The following is a 23,321-nucleotide window of genomic DNA, read 5'->3' as shown; positions in this document are numbered from 1 at the left end:
TTCCTGTACTTGACTGAAGAAGCCTACTGTGTAGGCGAAACGTTTCACAATAAAGATACCTAACTGTTGCATATGTGTAATAAAGTTGGTAGAATTACCGACAATATGTAAAGTAAAAGGACACAAGTGCAACTAATGTGACATTTATTGTGGCAACGTTTCGCTCTCCAGGAGCTTTATCAAGCCATTACAAACAATACATGGACACAGAGGGTATATAAAGGCTCAGAGTGAGGTGAATACTAGTGAGGTACCATTTCGATGTTCACTAGTGGTAGTAGTAGTAGTAGTAGTAGTAGTGGTAGTGACAAAAGTAATACAATATGGTAGAGCAATTAATTCGTACATGAGTAAAAGGATATAAAAGCTATTACTTGGGTAACATAAAAATAAGTTGGACAAATATAAATTGGAATGAGGCAGCTTGTTTCAGTGTTCACTCTCTGTGCTTTGTGTAGTATAACAGGAGAGACTATGTGATGGCAGGGTTTACTGTTTTCAGGAGGATTCTTGCTAAGACTTCGGAGATGGTGAAGCTGCCGTTGTTTTGTTTAATTGTATTCGAAACAGCGATCAGTGCTGATTCAAGGCACTTGCGTGTACGGAAATTATTTTCTTTTATCACTAATTGGGCGTCTCTGAATTTCATAAGATGATTGGTGGAATTTCGGTGTTGTACACAGGCGTTGTTTAAGTTGTCGTTCCTACATGCGTATATGTGTTCATTGAGGCGGGTGTCGAGGTTTCTTGCTGTTTCACCTACGTAGATCTTGTCACAGCCTCCACAGGGTATAGTGTAAACTTCTGCATTGACTGGTTCGTGGTGCTTGGGTTTTGTCCTGGTTAGATCCTTTATTGAAGTGGTAGAAGCGATGGCGACTCTGGTGTTAGCTTGTGAAAGTACTTTTGAGACGTTTAGTGCAACCTGGCTGTTGGGAAGAATTATAACTTTGTTGGGAGCGGTGTTGATGCGGGTTTTTCCTAAGAGCATACCGAATTTGTAGTCCTGAGTTTCTTGACGAGGAATGTACTTACATTCACCAAACATTCACTGAGTTACAATTTCCTTCTTTTTTCATCAAAGACTGCAAGAAAAGAGCTCTTCAGATCATCAATTCTCCACGCATCAACACCGCTCCCAACAAAGTTATAATTCTTCCCAACAGGCAGGTTGCACTAAACGTCTCAAAAGTACTTTCACAAGCTAACACCAGAGTCGCCATCGCTTCTACCACTTCAATAAAGGATCTAACCAGGACAAAACCCAAGCACCACGAACCAGTCAATGCAGGAGTTTACACTATACCCTGTGGAGGCTGTGACAAGATCTACGTAGGTGAAACAGCAAGAAACCTCGACACCCGCCTCAATGAACACATATACGCATGTAGGAACGACAACTTAAACAACGCCTGTGTACAACACCGAAATTCCACCAATCATCTTATGAAATTCAGAGACGCCCAATTAGTGATAAAAGAAAATAATTTCCGTACACGCAAGTGCCTTGAATCAGCACTGATCGCTGTTTCGAATACAATTAAACAAAACAACGGCAGCTTCACCATCTCCGAAGTCTTAGCAAGAATCCTCCTGAAAACAGTAAACCCTGCCATCACATAGTCTCTCCTGTTATACTACACAAAGCACAGAGAGTGAACACTGAAACAAGCTGCCTCATTCCAATTTATATTTGTCCAACTTATTTTTATGTTACCCAAGTAATAGCTTTTATATCCTTTTACTCATGTACGAATTAATTGCTCTACCATATTGTATTACTTTTGTCACTACCACTACTACTACTACTACTACTACTACTACCACTAGTGAACATCGAAATGGTACCTCACTAGTATTCACCTCACTCTGAGCCTTTATATACCCTCTGTGTCCATGTATTGTTTGTAATGGCTTGATAAAGCTCCTGGAGAGCGAAACGTTGCCACAATAAATGTCACATTAGTTGCACTTGTGTCCTTTTACTTTACATGTTGCATATGTGTCTCACCTAACAACCTGTCGGTATTTTATACCATTTTAATGTTCAGAACATCAAGGAAAGGAAGAGTGTTGTCGACTTCTTCTTCAAGTGTGAACTGGATTGAAGGCTCGACCTGGTTGAGCTTGTCTTGGAGAGCTTGAACGTTGAAGCTTCAACGTTCAAGCTCTCCAAGACAAGCTCAACCAGGTCGAGCCTTCAATCCATTTCACACTTGAAGAAGAAGTCGACAACACTCTTCCTTTCCTTGATGTTCTGCTCTGCAAAGCTGACCACGAACTTCGTTTTAAAGTCTATCGAAAACCCACCAACCAAAACGATCTTCTCCACTTCTACTCTCACCACGACACCAAAACCAAACGTGGTGTGATTATAGGCTTCTTCCTACGTGCACTCAGAATCTGCAGCAATGAGTTCCTTGAGGAAGAATGCACTATAATTGAACAAGTATTTTCCAAACTCCACTATCCTAGTCACTTCATCAGAGACTGCAGACGGCGGGCATTAAACATCTTCAACACACCCAGAGAAGACACTGCCGAGAAGAGATACATAGTCCTCCCAACAACTCCATTGCCAAACATGTTTCCAACATCTTTGCCAAAACATCATTCCAAGTATCTACCTCCACAACCACGACCATCAAGGACATCACCAGTAGTAGACAGGACAAGCCTCTATCCTCTGCAGGGGTATACATAATCCCTTGTAATGACTGCAACAAATTATATGCGGGCGAAACATCAAGAGACCTCGAAACACGCATTTCAGAACACCAATATGCAAGCAGGACTGACGATACAAGGAATGCCTGTGTACAGCATCGCAATTCACACAACCATTTAATTAACTACAGAAACTCAAGACTTATAGCCACAGAAGACAACACTCAATACAGAAGAATCCTGGAATCATCCCTTATCTCTATAACCAACAATTTCAACCAGAACAATGGCTTCTATAACATAGCTGAACCACTCGCCAAGAAACTTCTTCATCGCTATCCCACATAAGAACATAGAACACTGCAGAAGGTCTACAACTTGTCCAATACCCCTGTCAAGCTACCCAAGACTCTATAACCCCACCCGGTGGATCATCAGATGCAGCATTCTTCACCTGACCTCAACATTCTGACTATAAATACTCTCGTACCTTCCAACCCCAGGTAGATCCGTGTGTGACTTGAGAAAGCCCACTGTGTGGGTGAAACGTTGTCAATAAAGGATCACATTATACTGCATTTGTGTTTATATTTCCATTGTGTCGGTATTTTATACCATTTATTACCATCCTTACCGGTGTTGTGCCAGAGTTGTGGAAGATGGCTAATGTGGTTCCTATATTCAAATCAGGGGATAAGTTCACTCCTTCAAATTACCGTCCAATAAGCCTGACATCTATAGTGGGCAAGTTATTAGAATCAATTATAGCTGACATTATTAGAAGTCACCTTGAAGAGCATAACTTGTTAAATGAATCTCAGCATGGATTCACGAGAGGTCGTTCCTACCTGACAAACTTACTGACGTTCTTCAATAGAACATTTGAGGCAGTTGACAGTGATAAGGAATATGATATTGTTTATTTGGATTTTAGTAAAGCCTTCGATAGAGTACCTCACAAGAGACTCTTAAGAAAAGTGGCAGCTCATGGTATAGGAGGTAAAGTTCTAGCATGGATAGAGGCATGGCTTACCAATAGAAAGCAGAGAGTTTCCATTAATGGGTTCAAATCAGAATGGGGCTTAGTTACTAGTGGCGTTCCACAAGGATCAGTTTTAGGCCCTCTCTTGTTCATAATTTACATTAATGACCTTGATGAAGGGATTACGAGTGACATGAGCAAGTTTGCTGATGATGCAAAGATAGGCCGTATGATTCATTCTGAGGAGGATAGCAATGAACTGCAGGAGGATTTAGACAAATTTATGTCTTGGTCTGAAAAATGGCAGATGAAGTTCAGTGTGGATGAGTGTAAGGTACTGGTCCATGGTAATGAAAATAACCCTCGAAGCTATAATCTAGGTGAAGTAGAGCTTGATCATACAGAATGTGAAAAGGACTTGGGAGTCATGGTAAGCAGAAACCTAAAGCCAAGACAGCAGTGCCTAAGTGTGCGCAACAAGGCAAACAGATTACTTGGATTAATCTCAAGAAGTATAAGTAACAGATTATGCTGCTCAGTTTTGGTCTCCTTACTACAGGATGGACATAGACTCATTGGAGAACATACAGAGAAGAATGACTAAAATGATTTACTGTGTAAGGAACCTCCCGTATGAAGATAGACTTAAAGCCTTAAATCTTCACTCTCTGGAGAGACGTAGAATGAGAGGAGATATCATTGAGGTGTATAAGTGGATGACGGGCATAAACAAAGGAAATATTAATAAGGTATTGAGGGTGTCGAACCAGGTAAGAACCAGAAATAATGGATTTAAGTTGGATAAATTTAGATTTAGAAAGGACATAGGTAAGTACTGGTTTTCTAACATAGTTGTGGATGCGTCGAACAATCTTCGCAGTGGGGTGATAGAGGCTAGGACCTTGGGTAGCTTTAAGAGATTGGACAAATATATGAGAGGGAGGGGCTGGTTTTGATTAGTGTCATTGGGTACGGGAGTCAATTCTTGGGTAGCTTTGGGTAGAGGTCGTTTTGATAAGGACCTGCCCTGTATGGGCCAGTAGGCCTTCTGCAGTGTTCCTCCGTTCTCATGTTCTTATGTTGTGTACGAAAGGTATATAATACCGACAAGTGTCTTACTCTCATGTTCTTATGTTCTTAAGACCTTATTAATATCCCCTTTATTAATACCTATCTTCCACTTATACACTTCGATCATGTCTCCCCTCATTCTTCGTCTAACAAGTGAATGTAACTTAAGAGTCTTCAATCTTTCTTCATAAGGAAGATTTCTAATGCTATGTATTAATTTAGTCATTCTACGCTGAATGTTTTCTAACGAATTTATGTCCATTCTGTAATATGGAGACCAGAACTGAGCTGCATAATCTAGGTGAGGCCTTACTAATGATGTATAAAGCTGCAGTATGACCTCTGGACTTCTGTTGCTTACACTTCTTGATATAAATCCCAATAATCTATTTGCCTTATTACGTACGCTTAGGCATTGTTGTCTTGGTTTAAGGTTGCTGCTTACCATAACCCCCAAGTCCTTTTCACAATCTGTATGGCTAAGTTATACATCATTTAACTTATAAGTACTAGGGTTATGGACACTCCCGAGCTTCAGAACCTTGCATTTATCTACATTGAACTGCATCTGCCACTTTTCTGACCAAGAATAGAGTTTGTCTAAATCCTCCTGAAGTTCCCTAACATCTACGTTTGAGTCAATTATCCTAACTATCTTTGTGTCATTGGCGAATTTGCTCATATCACTAGTAATTCCCTCATCAAGGTCATTGATATATATTATAAACAACAACGGGCCCAAGACTGATCCCTGTGGAACGCCACTTGTTACAGATCCCCACTCGGACTTAACCCCATTTATGGACACTCTGCTTCCTGTCAGTGAGCCATGACTCGATCCACGAGAGCACTTTTCACCCAATGCCATGAGCTGCCACTTTCTTTAACAGTCTCTGGTGCGGTACTCTATCAAAAGCCTTACTAAAATCTAAATAAACAATATATTATCAGCTATAATTGACTCTAGTAATTTGCCTACAATTGAGGTCAGGCTTATTGGGCGGTAATTTGACGGTAACGACTTGTCTCCTGTTTTAAAAATAGGAATTACATTAGCCATCTTCCACATATCAGACACTACACCTGTTTGAAGATTTAAATTAAAAATATTAGTCAGTGGTTTACAAAGTTCAATTTTACACTCTTTAAGAATCCTGGAAAAAAGTTCATCAGGGTCCGGGGATTTATTTTGCTTCAGTCTGTCTATCTGTTTGATGAACATCGAAATGGTATGTTAAAATTAGACACATGTGCAACTCTTGGGTAACTTTATTGAGGAAACGTTTCACCACACAGTGGCTTCATCAGTCCATACGAAGGAGAAACTTGAAGAACAGGAGAGAATGAGGTAATCAGTCCCTCAACCTTGAGTCGATGTGGTCAGTCCATCAATACTGAGTAGAATACGGCATATGAGCGGAGAAGCAGCTTATAAACCTTAGGCAGGAGAGGTGCAGCAGTCGTAGGTGGTGTCACATTTGTCCAGTGTGGAAGTAGGTCGTGCCCAAGGGTTAGGCAAGTGAAGAATTCCCAAGTATTAAGATCCCAAGAAGTTGCAGTGTCTGACAGGATTGTAGATGAATAGTTCAGAGAACCGACATGTTGTTAAAATTCGACACATGGTATAAAATACCGACAAGTTGTTAGGCAAGACTCATGCAACAGTCAGGTATCTTTATTTCGAAACGCTTTGCCTACACTGTAGGCTTCTTCAGTCGAGTACAGAAAGTAGGCAGAAGCAGTAGAGATTTGAAGACGATGTAATCAGTCCATCACCCTTGAAGTCGTAGATTTGAGGTTGTCAGTCCCTCAGCCTGGAGAAGTTCTGTTCCAAAGTCTGGAACTAACTGAAGATCAAGCAAACGAACGAACGAACGAAAGTTCAGGTAACATTCCAAATGGGATGAGCGGGGAAGACGGGACAGACGAAGAATAGTGCTGGAGAGGAGTGTTCCTAGTCGTAGAAATAGAGCCAGGGCTTAACCCAGCAGCGAAGGCGATCGTGGGACAGATACTGAGAAAAGAAATTCAGCATCTTCTGTTGGGACTCCGGTGGGGTGAGCGGGGAGGAAGGGACATGCGACGTTTAGCGCTAGAGAGGAGTGTAGAACTGGGCCATGTCTTAACCCAAAAGCTAAGGCGAATGTGGGTCAGAGAATGGTACCTGTCAAAGAAGGTACCTGTCAGCGAATCCAAGGTTATTTGTAAATAGGGTTAGGAGCAGGATCATGCAAGGAGTAGAAAAAGTTGTGTTGGTTTGTGGGTCTGCGAATGTCTTCGTCAAGGAGAGAGGTCCAGTAGTCATGTCGTGTCTCAAGTTTGTCTGTCACTGAGCGTCTTCCAGTTCAGATTCAGCGCAGGGATGTCTAATTGGGCATAGAGAGACTCGTTTGTGGCGAAGTCCTCCCATCTGACATCAAGCACCCAGCACAGCGCCTTGTTCTGGACACGCTGCAGTTTAAGTAAGTATGTTTTAGCTGCAAGAGAGAGGGCTAGAGGAGAGTAAGTTATCAGAGGACTTATTAGGGATTTGTAGAGGTGTAGTTTGGTGCGTTGAGAGGCATGTTTCAGCTTGTAGAGGCCCGCAAGGGCCTTACTAGCTATTGCATGCCTTGAGCGAAAGTGTCCATGTAAACGAAGAAGGTAGTCAAGATTAACGCCAAGGACAGTGACAGATTGTGTGATGGGGATGTAAGTGCGGGTGTCAGCTGTTCTGAGCTCGACAGGTAATGGAGGATCACGTTTCCTGTAGTTAAAATATGTAATGCTGGATTTAGCTGCATTGGTTTTGATCCTCCATTTTTGTTCCCAGATGGCTATCCTGTCGACCTCATTTTGTGTTTTGTGTGTGAGTGTATCTATATTGGCATGGGTGATAAGTTGTGTAATGTCATCTGCATAGGCTAGTGTGATGGAGTTGTGGTATACAAGTGTTGGAATGCCGTTAGTGTATAAAATGTAGAGGGTAGGGGAAAGGACAGATCCCTGGGGTACTCCAGCATTTAGTGTGAAGTAGTCAGAGTAACAGCCTTGGAATTTGATTCTCATGGTACGGCCGTCTAGGAAGTTGCAGAGGAGTTTACGAGTATTGAGAGGCAGGTTGAAGTTAGTGCAGAGTTTGTACTTGAGCTCTTCGTGCCAAACAGTGTCAAAAGCTTTTTCAGCGTCTTTTGCAACCAGGGCTGTCCTGTTTCTTTGTTTTGTGTTGATGTGGATATAGTAGAGAATGATGTTAATGGCATCCTGTGTAGATCTGTGTTCTGAAGCCAAACTGGCCATCAGAAAGTAGAGAATTGTGTTCCAGGTATCTGCGATGGCGATGATTGATGAGTTTTTCAAAGAGTTTTCCTAAAGTTTCGAGGAGGCTGATAGGGCGATAGTTTCTAGGGTCAGAGTGGTCTTTACTGGGTTTAGGAAGGAGGATAGCAGTAGCAGCTTTGAAGAGGGAAGGGAAGTATCTAGAGGCAAGAGAGGCATTGAGGAGGTTTGTGTAGGCAGCAATGATAGAGTCAGGAAGGTGATTCAGGGTAATATGGTTTAGGCCAGAGGCACCGGGGGCCTTGGGAGGAAGGTGTCTGAGGAGAGTTTTAACGTCTGTGTTGGTGAAAGGAGTGTCAAGTTCTTGGGAGGAGGTAAGAGAGTCCAGATGGATGTGGCTGTCTAGTGTTGTTTCTTGTGTGTGTGTAGTGTTCCAGTGTTCTATGTTCTGAATGCGTTGAATATCGTTAGGGTGGTGGTGGGTGAGGGTGGAAGATGTTCTCCCAGATGTGAATGAAGATGCTAGTGGCAGCCTGCTGGTCTGAGATGTGTGTGTGATGTGTGGGTGATGTGTTTGAATTTGTTGGTGGGAGTGGTGCCTCTGATTTTTTTGATGAAGTTCCAGAAGGCTTTTGTGTTTTTGATATGCTGTTAGTCCGCTTGTAGTATGAGCAGTGACCAGTGATTGTTGTGATCTTGGTCTAGACTGTGTAGAATGTTGTTTCTGAGGTAAGTGAGATCTAATCGGACTTGATTAAATCTATGTGTGTTGTAGAGAAAGCGGTTGTGGTAACAGATAATAAGTCTTCTTGTTCTGATTGAGGGTTTGAAGGAATAACGAGTGGTGTGAGTTTTCTTTTGTATTGCAGTGTTGGCTGCTTGTGTAATGATGTCTTGGATGAGAGCAAGTTGAGTGTCAATGTCAGAGATGGGTTTGTTGTTATAGTCATAGGTGAGGTTAGTATTATCTATGTGTTGTTTGAAGGCATCCCAGTCAGCGTTCCTGTAGGAGAAGGAAGGTGTGGCCGGGATGAGGATAGGGTTGGAGGAGATGTGTAAGATGACTGGGATGTGATCAGAGCCTGTAATAGGGCCAGGTGATATGGAGTGTTGAAAGAGAGAGCTGGTTCGGTTTGCCAGAATGATGTCGGGTTTGCCTCGGCCAGTGTGATTGTAGAAGGTGTTGAAGTCTGGGCCGAGGTAAACTAGGTGTTTGTGGTTTGTGAAGTTGAGTAATTGGTGACCAAGTTGGTTGTTACTGGTGTGACGAAAGGCTGTGTGTTTGGCATTCATATCAGCAAGTAGGTATGTTGGTGTAGTTGAAGACTAAGTTAAGGTCGTGTATGTTGAGAGTAGTGTTTGGGCGAGCATAAGTGGTGAAAAAGATAAAGGGGCCAAGGTGGGTGTGTATTCTGACCGCAAGACAGTGTTGTTGTATAAAAGGGATTGGGAGAAATTCGTGTTTTATGTTGGATTTGACAAGGATGGGAACCCCATCGTGGGATAATAGGGGGAATGTAGTGCAGTATAACCATAATGGCGGATACGTTGAGAGGCTTTGAGGCAGGTACTGTTTAGCAAAACAATATCTGGCCTCTCTGCTTCAAGGAGCTCGGCCAGTAGGTGTCTAATTGTAAAGTAAGAACGTACATTGAACTGAATCACTTCAAACATGATTTAATGGTTTCGTCATAGCAAAGTTAATGTCGGGGGAGGAGTTTGGATTAAAGCCCGTGATAGTGGTGCCTCAGTGGATGTGTGTTTGTAGGTGCTACGCACCCGTTTCCTGGAGGGGGAGGAAGAGATGGATCTGTTTTTATGTTCTTTGGTCTGTCTGTCAGAAGTTGGTGCAGGTTTAGGTTTGAGTGGATTTTGTCTGGAGGAGGTGGAGTTGGACCTGGATGAAGTTTTGGTTGTGGTGGAGGAGTGGGCGAAGGTGGATGCAGAGGAAGTGGAAACTTTGGTAGGGGATGAGGAAGAGGAAGCTGTGGTAAGGGATGAGGAAGTGGAAGCTAAGGTAAGGGATGAGGAAGTGGAAGCTTTGGAAGGGGAAGAGGAAGTGAGTAAGGATGTGGGGGGAGGGGTGGTCGTAGCAGCAGCAGTAGGGGTGTTGGTGGGAGGTGTAGAAGTAGTGAAGAGGAGTAGGGGAGGAGGAGAGGTAGTGGGAGTAGGAAATGAGGGGTGGGAGAGAGGGAGGAGGTAGAGGTTGAAGGAGGACTTAGAAGAGAAGCAGGAAGGAGGGTTAATTAAAGAGGGAAGATTATTAGCAGACAAGATTAGGTTAAGGACATGTGAGTAGTCTGATTGGTAAGCTTGAGAGATTACCTTCGCAGAGTGGGCAGCAGTGGCGAGTTGGCAGTTAGTTTTGTAGTCTAGTGTGGGTGTAGGTGTAGAAGGAGAGGTGCTTGTAGTCTGTGTGTTGGTATTTGATGTGTGTAGAGTAGAAGAGGCAGACCAAGTGCGTGGGGAGGCCCAGGCATTGGGGGTAGGGGAGGGAGGCATGGAAGGGGAGGGGGGTGCAGGGAAGGGGTTGGGGAGGGAGGGAGGTTGGCTTGCTCTGAGGAAGGAGAGAATGTGCTTTCTAGAAAGGCAGGAATTTGCAACTGCAGTGTGTGACCCGCTGCAGTTAGAACATTTAAGGGGGAGGTTGCAAGTATTCCAGAAGTGGCCAGTTGCTGAACATCTGGAGCAGACTTGTATAGATGTGCATGTGTTTTTGTCGTGGCCGAATTTGTAGCTTTAAGACATTGTGTGATTGTGTCTCAGTGACGGTACTGAGATGCTCAGTATATTGTGTCTCAGTGACGGTACTGAGATGTTCAGTATATTGTGTCTCAGTGACGGTACTGAGATGCTCAGTATATTGTGTCTCAGTGACGGTACTGAGACGTTCAGTATATTGTGTCTCAGTGACGGTACTGAGACGTTCAGTATATTGTGTCTCAGTGACGGTACTGAGACGTTCAGTATATTGTGTCTCAGTGACGCTACTGAGATGTTCAGTATATTGTGTCTCAGTGACGGTACTGAGATGTTCAGTATATTGTGTCTCAGTGACGGTACTGAGATGCTCAGTATATTGTGTCTCAGTGACTGTACTGAGATGTTCAGTATATTGTGTCTCAGTGACGGTACTGAGATGTTCAGTATATTGTGTCTCAGTGACCGTACTGAGATGCTCAGTATATTGTGTCTCAGTGACGGTACTGAGATGCTCAGTATATTGTGTCTCAGTGACGGTACTGAGATGTTCAGTATATTGTGTCTCAGTGACGGTACTGAGATGTTCAGTATATTGTGTCTCAGTGACGGTACTGAGATGCTCAGTATATTGTGTCTCAGTGACGGTACAGAGATGTTCAGTATATGGTGTCTCAGTGACGGTACTGAGATGCTCAGTATATTGTGTCTCAGTGACTGTACTGAGATGTTCAGTATATTGTGTCTCAGTGACGGTACTGAGATGTTCAGTATATTGTGTCTCAGTGACTGTACTGAGATGCTCAGTATATTGTGTCTCAGTGACGGAACTGAGATGTTCAGTGTATTGTGTCTCAGTGACGGTACAGAGATGATCAGTATATTGTGTCTCAGTGACGGTACTGAGATGTTCAGTATATTGTGTCTCAGTGACGGTACTGACATGTTCAGTATATTGTGTCTCAGTGAAGGTTTTACCTGGAGTTTACCTGGAGAGAGTTCCGGGGGTCAACGCCCCCCGGCCCGGTCTGTGACCAGGCCTCCTGGTGGATCAGAGCCTGATCAACCAGGCTGTTGCTGCTGGCTGCACGCAAACCAACGTACGAGCCACAGCCCGGCTGATCAGGAACCGACTTTAGGTGCTTGTCCAGTGCCAGCTTGAAGACTGCCAGGGGTCTGTTGGTAATCCCCCTTATGTATGCTGGGAGGCAGTTGAACAGTCTCGGGCCCCTGACACTTATTGTATGGTCTCTTAACGTGCTAGTGACACCCCTGCTTTTCATTGGGGGGATGTTGCATCGTCTGCCAAGTCTTTTGCTATCGTAGTGAGTGATTTTCGTGTGCAAGTTCGGTACTAGTCCCTCTAGGATTTTCCAGGTGTATATAATCATGTATCTCTCCCGCCTGCATTCCAGGGAATACAGGTTCAGGAACCTCAAGCGCTCCCAGTAATTGAGGTGTTTTATCTCCGTTATGCGTGCCGTGAAGGTTCTCTGTACATTTTCTAGGTCAGCAATTTCACCTGCCTTGGAAGGTGCTGTTAGTGTGCAGCAATATTCCAGCCTAGATAGAACAAGTGACCTGAAGAGTGTCATCATGGGCTTGGCCTCCCTAGTTTTGAAGGTTCTCATTATCCATCCTGTCATTTTTCTAGCAGATGCGATTGATACAATGTTATGGTCCTTGAAGGTGAGATCCTCCGACATGATCACTCCCAGGTCTTTGACGTTGGTGTTTCGCTCTATTTTGTGGCCAGAATTTGTTTTGTACTCTGATGAAGATTTAATTTCCTCGTGTTTACCATATCTGAGTAATTGAAATTTCTCATCGTTGAACTTCATATTGTTTTCTGCAGCCCACTGAAAGATTCGGTTGATGTCCGCCTGGAGCCTTTCAGTGTCTGCAATGGAAGACACTGTCATGCAGATTCGGGTGTCATCTGCAAAGGAAGACACAGTGCTGTGGCTGACATCCTTGTCTATGTCGGATATGAGGATGAGGAACAAGATGGGAGCGAGTACTGTGCCTTGTGGAACAGAGCTTTTCACCGTAGCTGCCTCGGACTTTACTCTGTTGACGACTACTCTCTGTGTTCTGTTAGTGAGGAAATTATAGATCCATCGACCGACTTTTCCTGTTATCCCTTTAGCACGCATTTTGTGCACTATTACGCCATGGTCACACTTGTCGAAGGGTTTTGCAAAGTCTGTATATATTACATCTGCATTCTTTTTATCTTCTAGTGCATTTAGGACCTTGTCGTAGTGATCCAATAGTTGAAACAGACAGGAGCGACCTGTTCTAAACCCATGTTGCCCTGGGTTGTGTAACTGATGGGTTTCTAGATGGGTGGTGATCTTGCTTCTTAGGACCCTTTCAAAGATTTTTATGATATGGGATGTTAGTGCTATCGTTCTGTAGTTCTTTGCTGTTGCTTTACTGCCCCCTTTGTGGAGTGGGGCTATGTCTGTTGTTTTTAGTAACTGTGGGACGACCCCCGTGTCCATGCTCCCTCTCCATAGGATGGAAAAGGCTCGTGATAGGGGCTTCTTGCAGTTCTTGATGAACACGGAGTTCCATGAGTCTGGCCCTGGGGCAGAGTGCATGGGCATGTCATTTATCGCCTGTTCGAAGTCATTTGGCGTCAGGATAACATCGGATAGGCTTGTGTTAACCAAATTTTGTGGCTCTCTCATAAAAAATTCGTTTTGATCTTCGACTCTCAGTCTGGTTAGCGGCTTGCTAAAAACTGATTCATATTGGGACTTTAGTAGCTCACTCATTTCCTTGCTGTCATCTGTGTAGGACCCATCTTGTTTAAGTAGGGGCCCAATACTGGATGTTGTTCTCGACTTTGATTTGGCATAGGAGAAGAAATACTTTGGGTTTCTTTCTATTTCATTTATGGCTTTTAGTTCTTCCCGCGATTCCTGACTCCTATAAGATTCCTTTAGCTTGAGTTCGATGCTTGCTATTTCTCTGACCAGTGTCTCCCTACGCATTTCACTTATATTGACCTCTTTTAGCCGCTCTGTTATTCTTTTCCGTCGCCTGTAAAGGGAGCGCCTGTCTCTTTCTATTTTACATCTACTCCTCCTTTTTCTTAGAGGAATAAGAATAAGCCTTGTGCATACATCGAGTGCCACCAAGGTAATCTGTTCTAGGCATACGTTGGGGTCTGTGTTGCTTAGTATATCTTCCCAGCTTATATCGGTTAGGACTTGGTTTACTTGGTCCCACTTTATGTTTTTGTTATTGAAGTTGAATTTGGTGAATGCTCCCTCGTGACTAGTCTCATTATGTCGGTCTGGGGCTCCACGCATACATGTCTGAACCTCAATTATGTTGTGGTCTGAGTATATTGTTTTTGATATGGTGACATTTCTTATCAGATCATCATTGTTAGTGAAGATGAGGTCTAGTGTATTCTCCAGTCTAGTAGGCTCTATTATTTGCTGGTTTAAATTGAATTTTGTGCAGAGATTTAAAAGCTCGTGTGAGTGTGAGTTTTCATCAGAGCTGCCTCCTGGTGTTATTACTGCAACAATATTATTTGCTATATTCCTCCATTTTAGGTGCCTTAAGTTGAAATCCCCCAGGAGCAAGATGTTGGGTGCAGGAGCTGGAAGATTTTCCAGACAGTGGTCAATTTTTAACAGCTGTTCCTGGAATTGCTGGGATGTTGCATCCGGAGGCTTGTAGACTACCACAATGACTTGGTTTTGGTTCTCGACCTTTACTGCTAAAACTTCCACTACATCATTTGAGGCATTTAGCAGTTCTGTGCAAACAAGTGACTCTGCAATGTACAGGCCAACCCCCCCCCCCCCCTTTTGCCTGTTCACTCTGTCACATCTGTATAGGTTGTAACCTGGGATCCATATTTCGTTGTCCAAGTGATCCTTTATGTGGGTCTCAGTGAAAGCCGCGAACATTGCCTTTGCCTCTGCAAGCAGTCCACGGATGAAAGGTATTTTGTTGTTTGTTGCTGGCTTTAGACCCTGTATATTTGCAAAGAAGAATGTCATCGGACTGGTGGTATTGTTGGTACTGGGGGGGGGAATTTTTTTTCCGGCATTAGTATCTGTATCTGTTGGTTTGGAGTGGAGGCCATCGACTGTGGTTCCACTCCAGGAATGACTGGATTTGGTGTACGATTTCTGCCATTTCCTGCCAGTACTGAGATTCTCAGTACATTGTGTCTCAGTGACGGTACTGAGATGCTCAGTATATTTGTCTCAGTGACGGTACTGAGATGCTCAGTATATATTGTGTCTCAGTGACGGTACTGAGATGCTCAGTATATATGGTGTCTCAGTGACGGTACTGAGATGCTCAGTATGTATTGTGTCTCAGTGACGGTACTGAGATGCTCAGTATATATTGTGTCTCAGTGACGGTACAGAGATTGTCTTACCTAACAACGGTACAGAGATGTTCAGTATATTGTGTCTCAGTGACGGTACTGAGATGTTCAGTATATTGTGTCTCAGTGACGGTACTGAGATGTTCAGAAAATTGTGTCTCAGTGACGGTACTGAGATGCTCAGTATATTGTGTCTCAGTGACGGTACTGAGATGCTCAGTATATTGTGTCTCAGTGACGGTACTGAGATGTTCAGTATATTGTGTCTCAGTGACGGTACTGAGATGCTCAGTATATTGTGTCTCAGTGACGGTACTGAGATGCTCAGTATATTGTGTCTCAGTGACGGTACTGAGATGCTCAGTATATTGTGTCTCAGTGACGGTACTGAGATGCTCAGTATATTGTGTCTCAGTGACGGTACTCAGTATATTGTGTCTCAGTGACGGTACTGAGATGTTCAGTATATTGTGTCTCAGTGACGGTACTGAGATGTTCAGTATATTGTGTCTCAGTGACGGTACTGAGATGCTCAGTATATTGTGTCTCAGTGACGGTACTGAGATGTTCAGTATATTGTGTCTCAGTGACGGTACTGAGATGTTCAGTATATTGTGTCTCAGTGACGGTACTGAGATGTTCAGTATATTGTGTCTCAGTGACGGTACTGAGATGCTCAGTATATTGTGTCTCAGTGACGGTACTGAGATGCTCAGTATATTGTGTCTCAGTGACGGTACTGAGATGCTCAGTATATTGTGTCTCAGTGACGGTACTGAGATGCTCAGTATATTGTGTCTCAGTGACGGTACTGAGATGTTCAGTATATTGTGTCTCAGTGACGGTACTGAGATGATCAGTATATTGTGTCTCAGTGACGGTACTGAGATGTTCAGTATATTGTGTCTCAGTGACGGTACTGAGATGCTCAGTATATATTGTGTCTCAGTGACGGTACTGAGATGTTCAGTATATTGTGTCTCAGTGACGGTACTGAGATGTTCAGTATATTGTGTCTCAGTGACGGTACTGAGATGTTCAGTATATTGTGTCTCAGTGACGGTACTGAGATGTTCAGTATATTGTGTCTCAGTGACGGTACTGAGATACGGGACAGATTTTCATATATTTGTCCGTGACGTTTGGTTTCAGTTTTGTGTCTCAGTGACGGACTGGGGTCCATATAATTGTGTCTCATGAGGGACTGAATGCTCAATTTTTATTGTGTCTCAGTGACAATTGAGATTTCAGTTATTGTGTCTCAGTGACGTACGAGATGTTCAGTATATTCTGTCTCAGTGACGGGACTGAGATGTTCAGTTTGTGTCCTTTACGGGACAGAGATGTTCAAAAATTTGTCTCGAGGTATGGATGATCGGGATTTTGTCTCAGTGACGGCTGAGATTTCAAATTTTTGTGTCTCAGTGACGGGCGAGATTCGTTTTTGTGTCTCAGGACGGGCTGAGATTTCATTATTTTTCTGTCGGGACTGGAACAGTATATTTTGTCTCAGTGACGGTATGGATGTTCATATATTGTTCAGTGAGGTCTGGATTTTTATTGTGTCTCAGTGAGACTGAGATGCAAATATATTTTGTCTGTGACGGGACTGAGATTTTATATTGTGTCTCAGTGACGGGACTGAGATTTCCCCCAAAATTGTGTCTCAGTGCGTCAGATGTTCAGTATATTTGTCTCAGTGACTTCTGGATGCTCAATATATTGTGTCTCAGTGCGTAGAGATTAATATTGTGTCTCAGTGACGGGACTGGGTGTTCAGTATATTGTGTCTCAGTGACGTATGGATTTCAATATTCTGTCCAGTGAAGTATGAGAGTTAGTATAGGTTTAGTGACGGGACAGAGATGTTCAGTATTTGTCTCGTGACGGCCCCGGGATGATCATATATTTGTCTCAGTGACGTATGAGATGTTCAAATTTTGTCCAGTACGGGACTAGTCCATTATATTTGTCCAGTGACGGGACTGAGATGTTCAATTTGTGTTCAGTGACGGGACTGAGATTTCAGTATATTTTCCAGTGACGTACTGAGATGTTAGTTTTTGTGTCTCAGTGACGGTACTGAGATGTTCATATATTTGTCCAGTGGGTACTGAGATTTAGTATATTGTTCCAGTGAGACTGAGATTTCATTTTGTGTCTCAGTGAATTTGGGAATGTTCGTAATTGTTCTAGGACGACGAATGTTCAGTATATTGTTCTCAGTGACGTATGAGTTTCAGATATTTGTCTCAGTGGGTACAGAGATGATCAGTATATTGTGTCCCTGGGGTACAGATGAGTTTTTGTCTCAGTGACGTACTGGATTTCAGAATTTTGTCTAGGGCATATGAGATTTAGTATTTGTGTCTCAGGAAGAAAAGATTTAGTATATTTTTCTAGTGACGGACGGACCCCCTATATATTGTGTCCAGTGTTTGGGACGAATGTTCAGTATATTTTTGTCTCAGTGACGTACAAAAGATTTCAGTATATTGTCTCAGTGTTGGTACGAGATTTTAGATATTGTGTCCAGTGACGACAGATGTTCAGTATATATTGTGTCTGGACGTACGAGATGTTATATTTGGCCGGGTACGAGATATTCATATTTTGTCCGTACGTTGAAAATTTTATATATTTGGGCTCGTGGGTTTTCTGAAAGTTCAAATTTTTGGCTAGTGAGGAATTTAATTATTTTTCAGTGCTAATTAAGTATATAGGTCTGTACGTAGAGATACCAGTATATTTGTCTATGACGTACGGTCCTATATGGTCTTGTGCGTACGAATTTAGTATTTGTCCAGTACGTCGAGATTCAATATTTGTCTAGTACGTACGAGATCCAATATTGTGCTAGTGACATCAGATTTTCATATATTTTCTCGGACTCAGTTTCAATATTGTGTCTCGTGACCCTTTGAGATTAGATAATTGTCTCAGTGACAGTACTGAATCCAGTATATTTTGTCCAGTGACGACAGAGTTCAGATAATTTTTGTTAGTACACGAATGTTCAGATTTGTTCTCAGGACGGGACTGAAAATTTCAGTATTGGCCAATCAAATTGAATGTTAGAAAGGGGGCTCGTGACGTACGAGATGTTCAGAAAATTGTGTCCCATACGGGATGAGATGCCAGTATTTGTCTCAGTGACGTACTGGATGCTCAGATATTTGTCCAGTGACTACAGAATTTCAGATATGGTGCTAGTGAATATGAGATGCCCATATATTGTGTCTCAGTGACTGTACTGAGATGTTTGATATTGTTCTCAGTGACGTTACTGAGATGTTCAGTATATTGTGTCTCAGTATGTACTGAGAGCTGTATATTTGTCTCAGTGACGGAACTGGAGTTTTTAAATTTGTCCAGTGCGATGAGATGTTCAGTTTTGTGTCTCAGTGCGTACAAAAGATCAGTTTTGTGTCTCAGTGACGGGACAGAGATGATCAGTATATTGTGTCTCAGTGACGGGACTGAAATCCCATATATATTGTGTCTAGGACGACTGAGATGCTGTTTTATTGTGTCCGTGACGGTAAAATGCTCAAAATATTGTGTCTCAGTGAGGATGAGATCTAAAAATATTTTGTCTCGGAGGATGAGATGTTCAATATTTTGTCTCAGTGACGGTACTGAGATGTTCAGTAATTTGTCCAGTGACGGGACGAGATGTTCAGTATATTTGTCTCAGTGAAGACGGATTTCTATATTTGTTAGTGACGGGACAGAGATGTTCAGTATATTGTTAGTGAGGTACTGAATGTTCAAAAAATTTTTCAGTGACGACTGAGATGCTCAGTATATTGGTCCAGTGATGGATGGATGCCCGCATATTGTGTCTCAGGAAGGGCTGAGATTTAATATGTTCGTGGTACGAGATGTTAGTTATTGTGTCCAGTGAAGTCTGAGATTTTATATATTGTGTCCAGTGACGAATTTTGATCTCAGTATATATTTGTCTCAGTGACGGGACGAGATCCGTATATTGTTTTCAGTGGGAATGAATGTTTAAAATTTTATTTGTCCAGTGACGTACTGGTGTTCATATATTTTGTCTCAGTGGTACGAGATGTTATATATTTTGTCTGTGACGGGACTGAGATCCGTTATATTTTTCCCAAAAGTACTGGATGTTTTAAAATTGTGTCTCAGTGACGGGATGAGATGTTCAGTATATTGTGTCCAGTACTGGATGTTCGTATATTGTGTCTCAGTGACGGGACTGAGATGCTCAGTATATATTTGTCTCAGTGGGTATGAGATGCCAGTATATTGTGTCTGTGAGGGGACTGAGATCTCAGATATATTGTGTTAGTGACGGACTGGATGTTCAGTATATTGTGTCCAGTGACGTACTGAATGTTTATATTCTGTCTCAGTGAAGACAGGTTAGTTAAATTTGTCTCAGTGACGGTACAGAGATGTTCAGTATATTGTTCTCAGTGACGGGACGGATGTTCAGTATTTTGCCTTATGACGTACTGAGTGTTAGTATATTTTTCTCATGATATGAGATGTTAGTATATTTTGTCTCAGTGACGGGGACTGGATTTCATATATTGTGTCTCAGTGACTACTGAGATGTTCAGAAAATTTTGTCTCAGTGACTTTGGGTGTCAGTATATTTGTTTTAGTGCGACTGGATCTCAGTAATTTTTCTCAGTGACGTACTGAGACGTTAGTATATTTGTCTCAGTGAATACTGAATTTCAGTATATTGTGTCTCAGGGCGTACTGAGATTTCAGAAATTTTTCCAGTGACAATGGATGTTCATTATTGGTCTCATGACAATTGAGATGCTCAGTATATTTGTGTCTCAGTGACGGGACTGAGATCTCAGTATTTTGGGCCAGTGACGTACTGAGATGTTATTTTTGTCTAGTGACGTACGAGATTTCAGTATATTCTGTCTCAGTGACGGGACTGGGATGTTCATATTTTGTCCAGTGACGGGACAGAGATGTTAGTATATTGTGTCTCGGCGTCGGATGATCGATATTGGTCTCAGTGACGGGACTGGATGTTCAATAGGTCCCGTACGATAGATCTATATATTGTGTCCAGGGCGTACTGAATGTTCATATATTGTGTCCAGTGCGTATGGATGTTCAGTATATTTTTCCGTGACGGTACTGAGATGTTCAGTTTTGGTCTCAGTGACGGGATGAGATTTATATATTTGTCTAGTGGGACAGTGCAGGGCCCGTGGTACTGGATGTTCCCAAAATTGTGTCTCAGTGACGGTACTGGTTTCGTATATTGGTCTGTGACGGGATAGATTTGGGATATTGTGTCTCAGTGACGGTACTGAGATGCTTATATATTTGTCTCAGTGAGACTGAGATGCTCAGTATATTTGTCTCAGTGACGGGACTGAGATTTCAGTATATTGTGTCTCAGTGACGGACAGTGTTCGTTTTTCTTCCAGTGAGTACTGAAGTTCAGATTGTGTCCAGTGAAGGTACAGAGATGTTAGTATATTTTGTCTCAGTAGGGACTGAGATGATCATATATTTGTCTGTGACGTCTGAGATGTTCAATATTGTGTCTCAGGACGGGATGAGATCTCAGTTTTATTGTGTCTCAGTGAAGTACTGGGTTATTATTGTTCTCAGTGACGTACTGAGATGTTCATATATTTTTAGTGACGATAGTGTTCAGTATTTGTGTCCAGTGACGTACTGAGATTTCAATATTTGTCTCAGTGAGACTGAATTTCATATATTTGTCTCAGTGACGGGACTGAGATGTTCAGTAAGTTCCCCGTGACGTACTGAGATTTGTTATTTTGTCTCAGTGACTACTGAGATGTTATATATTGTGTCTCGTACAAATAGATTTCAGAAGGGCTCAGTGGGGGTACAGAGATGATCAGTATATTTGTCTAGTGACGTACTGAGATGATCAGTATATTTTTCTCAGTGACGTACTGAGATGTTAGTATATTGTGTCTCAGTGACGGGGACTGAGATCTCAGATTTGTCCAGTGACGGTAAGATTTCAATATTGTGTCTCAGTGACATCTGGATGCTCACTATATATTTGTCTCAGTGTTGGTATGAGATGTTCAGTATTTGTGTCCAGTGACGCAGAGATGTTGTATATTTCTCGTGTTGGGATGAGATGTTCAGTAATTGTGTCTGGACGGGACTGAGATTTAGTTTTTTGTCTCAGTGGGCTTAGATGTTAGTATATTGTGTCTCAGTGACGTCTGAGATATTCAGTATTTGGCCAGTGACGTCTGGGTTTCAGTATATTGTTCTAGGGCGGGACAGATTTCAGTATTTGTGTCTCAGTGAAATTTTGGGTGTTCAAAGGGCTCAGTGACGGTACTGAGATCCAATATTTTTCTCAGTGACGGCTGAGATACCAGTATATTTGTCTCAGTGACGTACTGGGTTGAATTTGTTTGAATTGGGATTTCAGTATTGTGTCTCAGTGACGCTGGTCTCGTATATTTTCTAGTGGGATGAGATCCATATATTTGTTCAGTGACGTATGAGATGTTATATATTGGTCTCAGTACGGGACTGAAAGTTAGATTTGTTCCAGTGACGTACTGGTTAATATTGTGTCTCAGTGACGGGGACTGGGGGAAATTATATATTTGTCTCAGTGACGGGACTGAGATGTTCAGTATATTGTGTCCGTGCAATGAGATGTTCAGTTTTGGTCCAGTGAAGACTGAGATGTTCATAATTGTGTCCAGGACGTACTGGATTTCATATTGTGTCTCAGTGACGTACTGAGATTCTCAGTATATTTTCTTTTGTGACGGGACTGAGATATTCAGTTTTTGTGTCTGTGACGGGACTGAGATGCTCAGTATTTGTGTCTTGGACGACTGAGATGTTCCCGTATATTTTTCTCAGTGACCGCAGGAAATTTCAGTTTTGTGTCCAGGAGGACTGGGATGTTCAGTTTTGTCTCAGTGACGGAAGTGCCAGTATATTTGCTTAGTGACGTACTGGGGGTTATATTTGTCTCAGTGACGTCTGGATTTCAATATTTGTCTAGGACGTATGAGATGTTCAGTATATTTGTCTCAGTGACGATGAATCTCATATATTTCTGTGAATAGATTAGTATTTGTGTCTGTGACGGACTGAGATGCTCAGTATATTGTGTCTCAGTGACGTAGAGATCTAATATTGTTTTCCCGTGACGTACTGAGATGCTGGATATTGTGTCTCAGTGACGTACTGAGATGCTCAGTATTTGGGCTCAGTGACAGTACTGGATCTCAGTAATTTGTCTCAGTGACGGCAAGGGTGCCATATATTTGTCTCAGTGCATGAGATGCCCAGTATTTGGTTCAGTGACAGACTGGATGCCATTAATTGTCTCAGGAGGTATGAATGCTATATTTGTCACAGGACGGATGGTCCAGTATTTGTGTCACATGACGGGACTGAATCTAGATATTGGTCTCAGTGACGTACTGAGATCTCAATTTTGTCACAGTGACGGTACTGAGATGCTCGTATTTGTGTCAAGGAAAGACGGAAACCAGAATTGTCTCAGTGAATACGGATCTCATATATTGTGTCCGTGACTTGAATCTCCCGATTTTGGGGCACAGTGAAACTGAATCTAGTATATTGTGTCCTGACGTCTGGGTTTAAAAATTGTGTCACAGTGACTTGAGATGTTAAAAATATTGTGTCCCAGTGATTATGAATTTCATATATTGTGTCCTGGGTATGAATTTAAGATATTGTGTCTGTGACGACTAGATCTCAGTTTTGTCCAGGACGGACTAAGAAATTTTTTCTCAGTACGGGGACTGGTCTCAGTATATTGTGTTTAGTGACGTATAAATTTAGTTGTGTCTCAGTGACACTGAGATCTCATATTTTGTCTCAGTGACGGGACTGAGATCCAAAAATTTTTCTCGTGCGGGACTGAGATCTCATATATTTTCTCAGTGAGGGACTGGATCTCAATTTTTGTGTCTCAGGACGGACTGAGATGCTCAGATTTTGTCTCGGACGGGACTGAGATGCCCCTATATTGTGTCTCAGGACGTATGAGATCTCAGTATTGTGTCTCATTGGGGACTGAGATGCTCAGTATTTGTGTCTGTGCGGATTTTGTTCAGTATATTGTGTCACAGTAAATATGAGATTTAAAAATATTTGTCTCAGTGACATTGATGCTCAGTATACTTGTCTCAGTGACGGCTGAGATGCTCAGTATACTGTGTCCAGTGACGTACTGAATGCTCAATAATTTTTCAAAAGACGTACGAATGAGTATTTTATGACGTA

The sequence above is a fragment of the Cherax quadricarinatus genome, chromosome 44 (genome assembly GCF_038502225.1).
Source record: "Cherax quadricarinatus isolate ZL_2023a chromosome 44, ASM3850222v1, whole genome shotgun sequence".
Taxonomy (NCBI): domain Eukaryota; kingdom Metazoa; phylum Arthropoda; class Malacostraca; order Decapoda; family Parastacidae; genus Cherax; species Cherax quadricarinatus.
The sequence above is the reverse complement of the archived record's forward strand: the minus strand, read 5'-3'. Positions refer to the sequence as shown.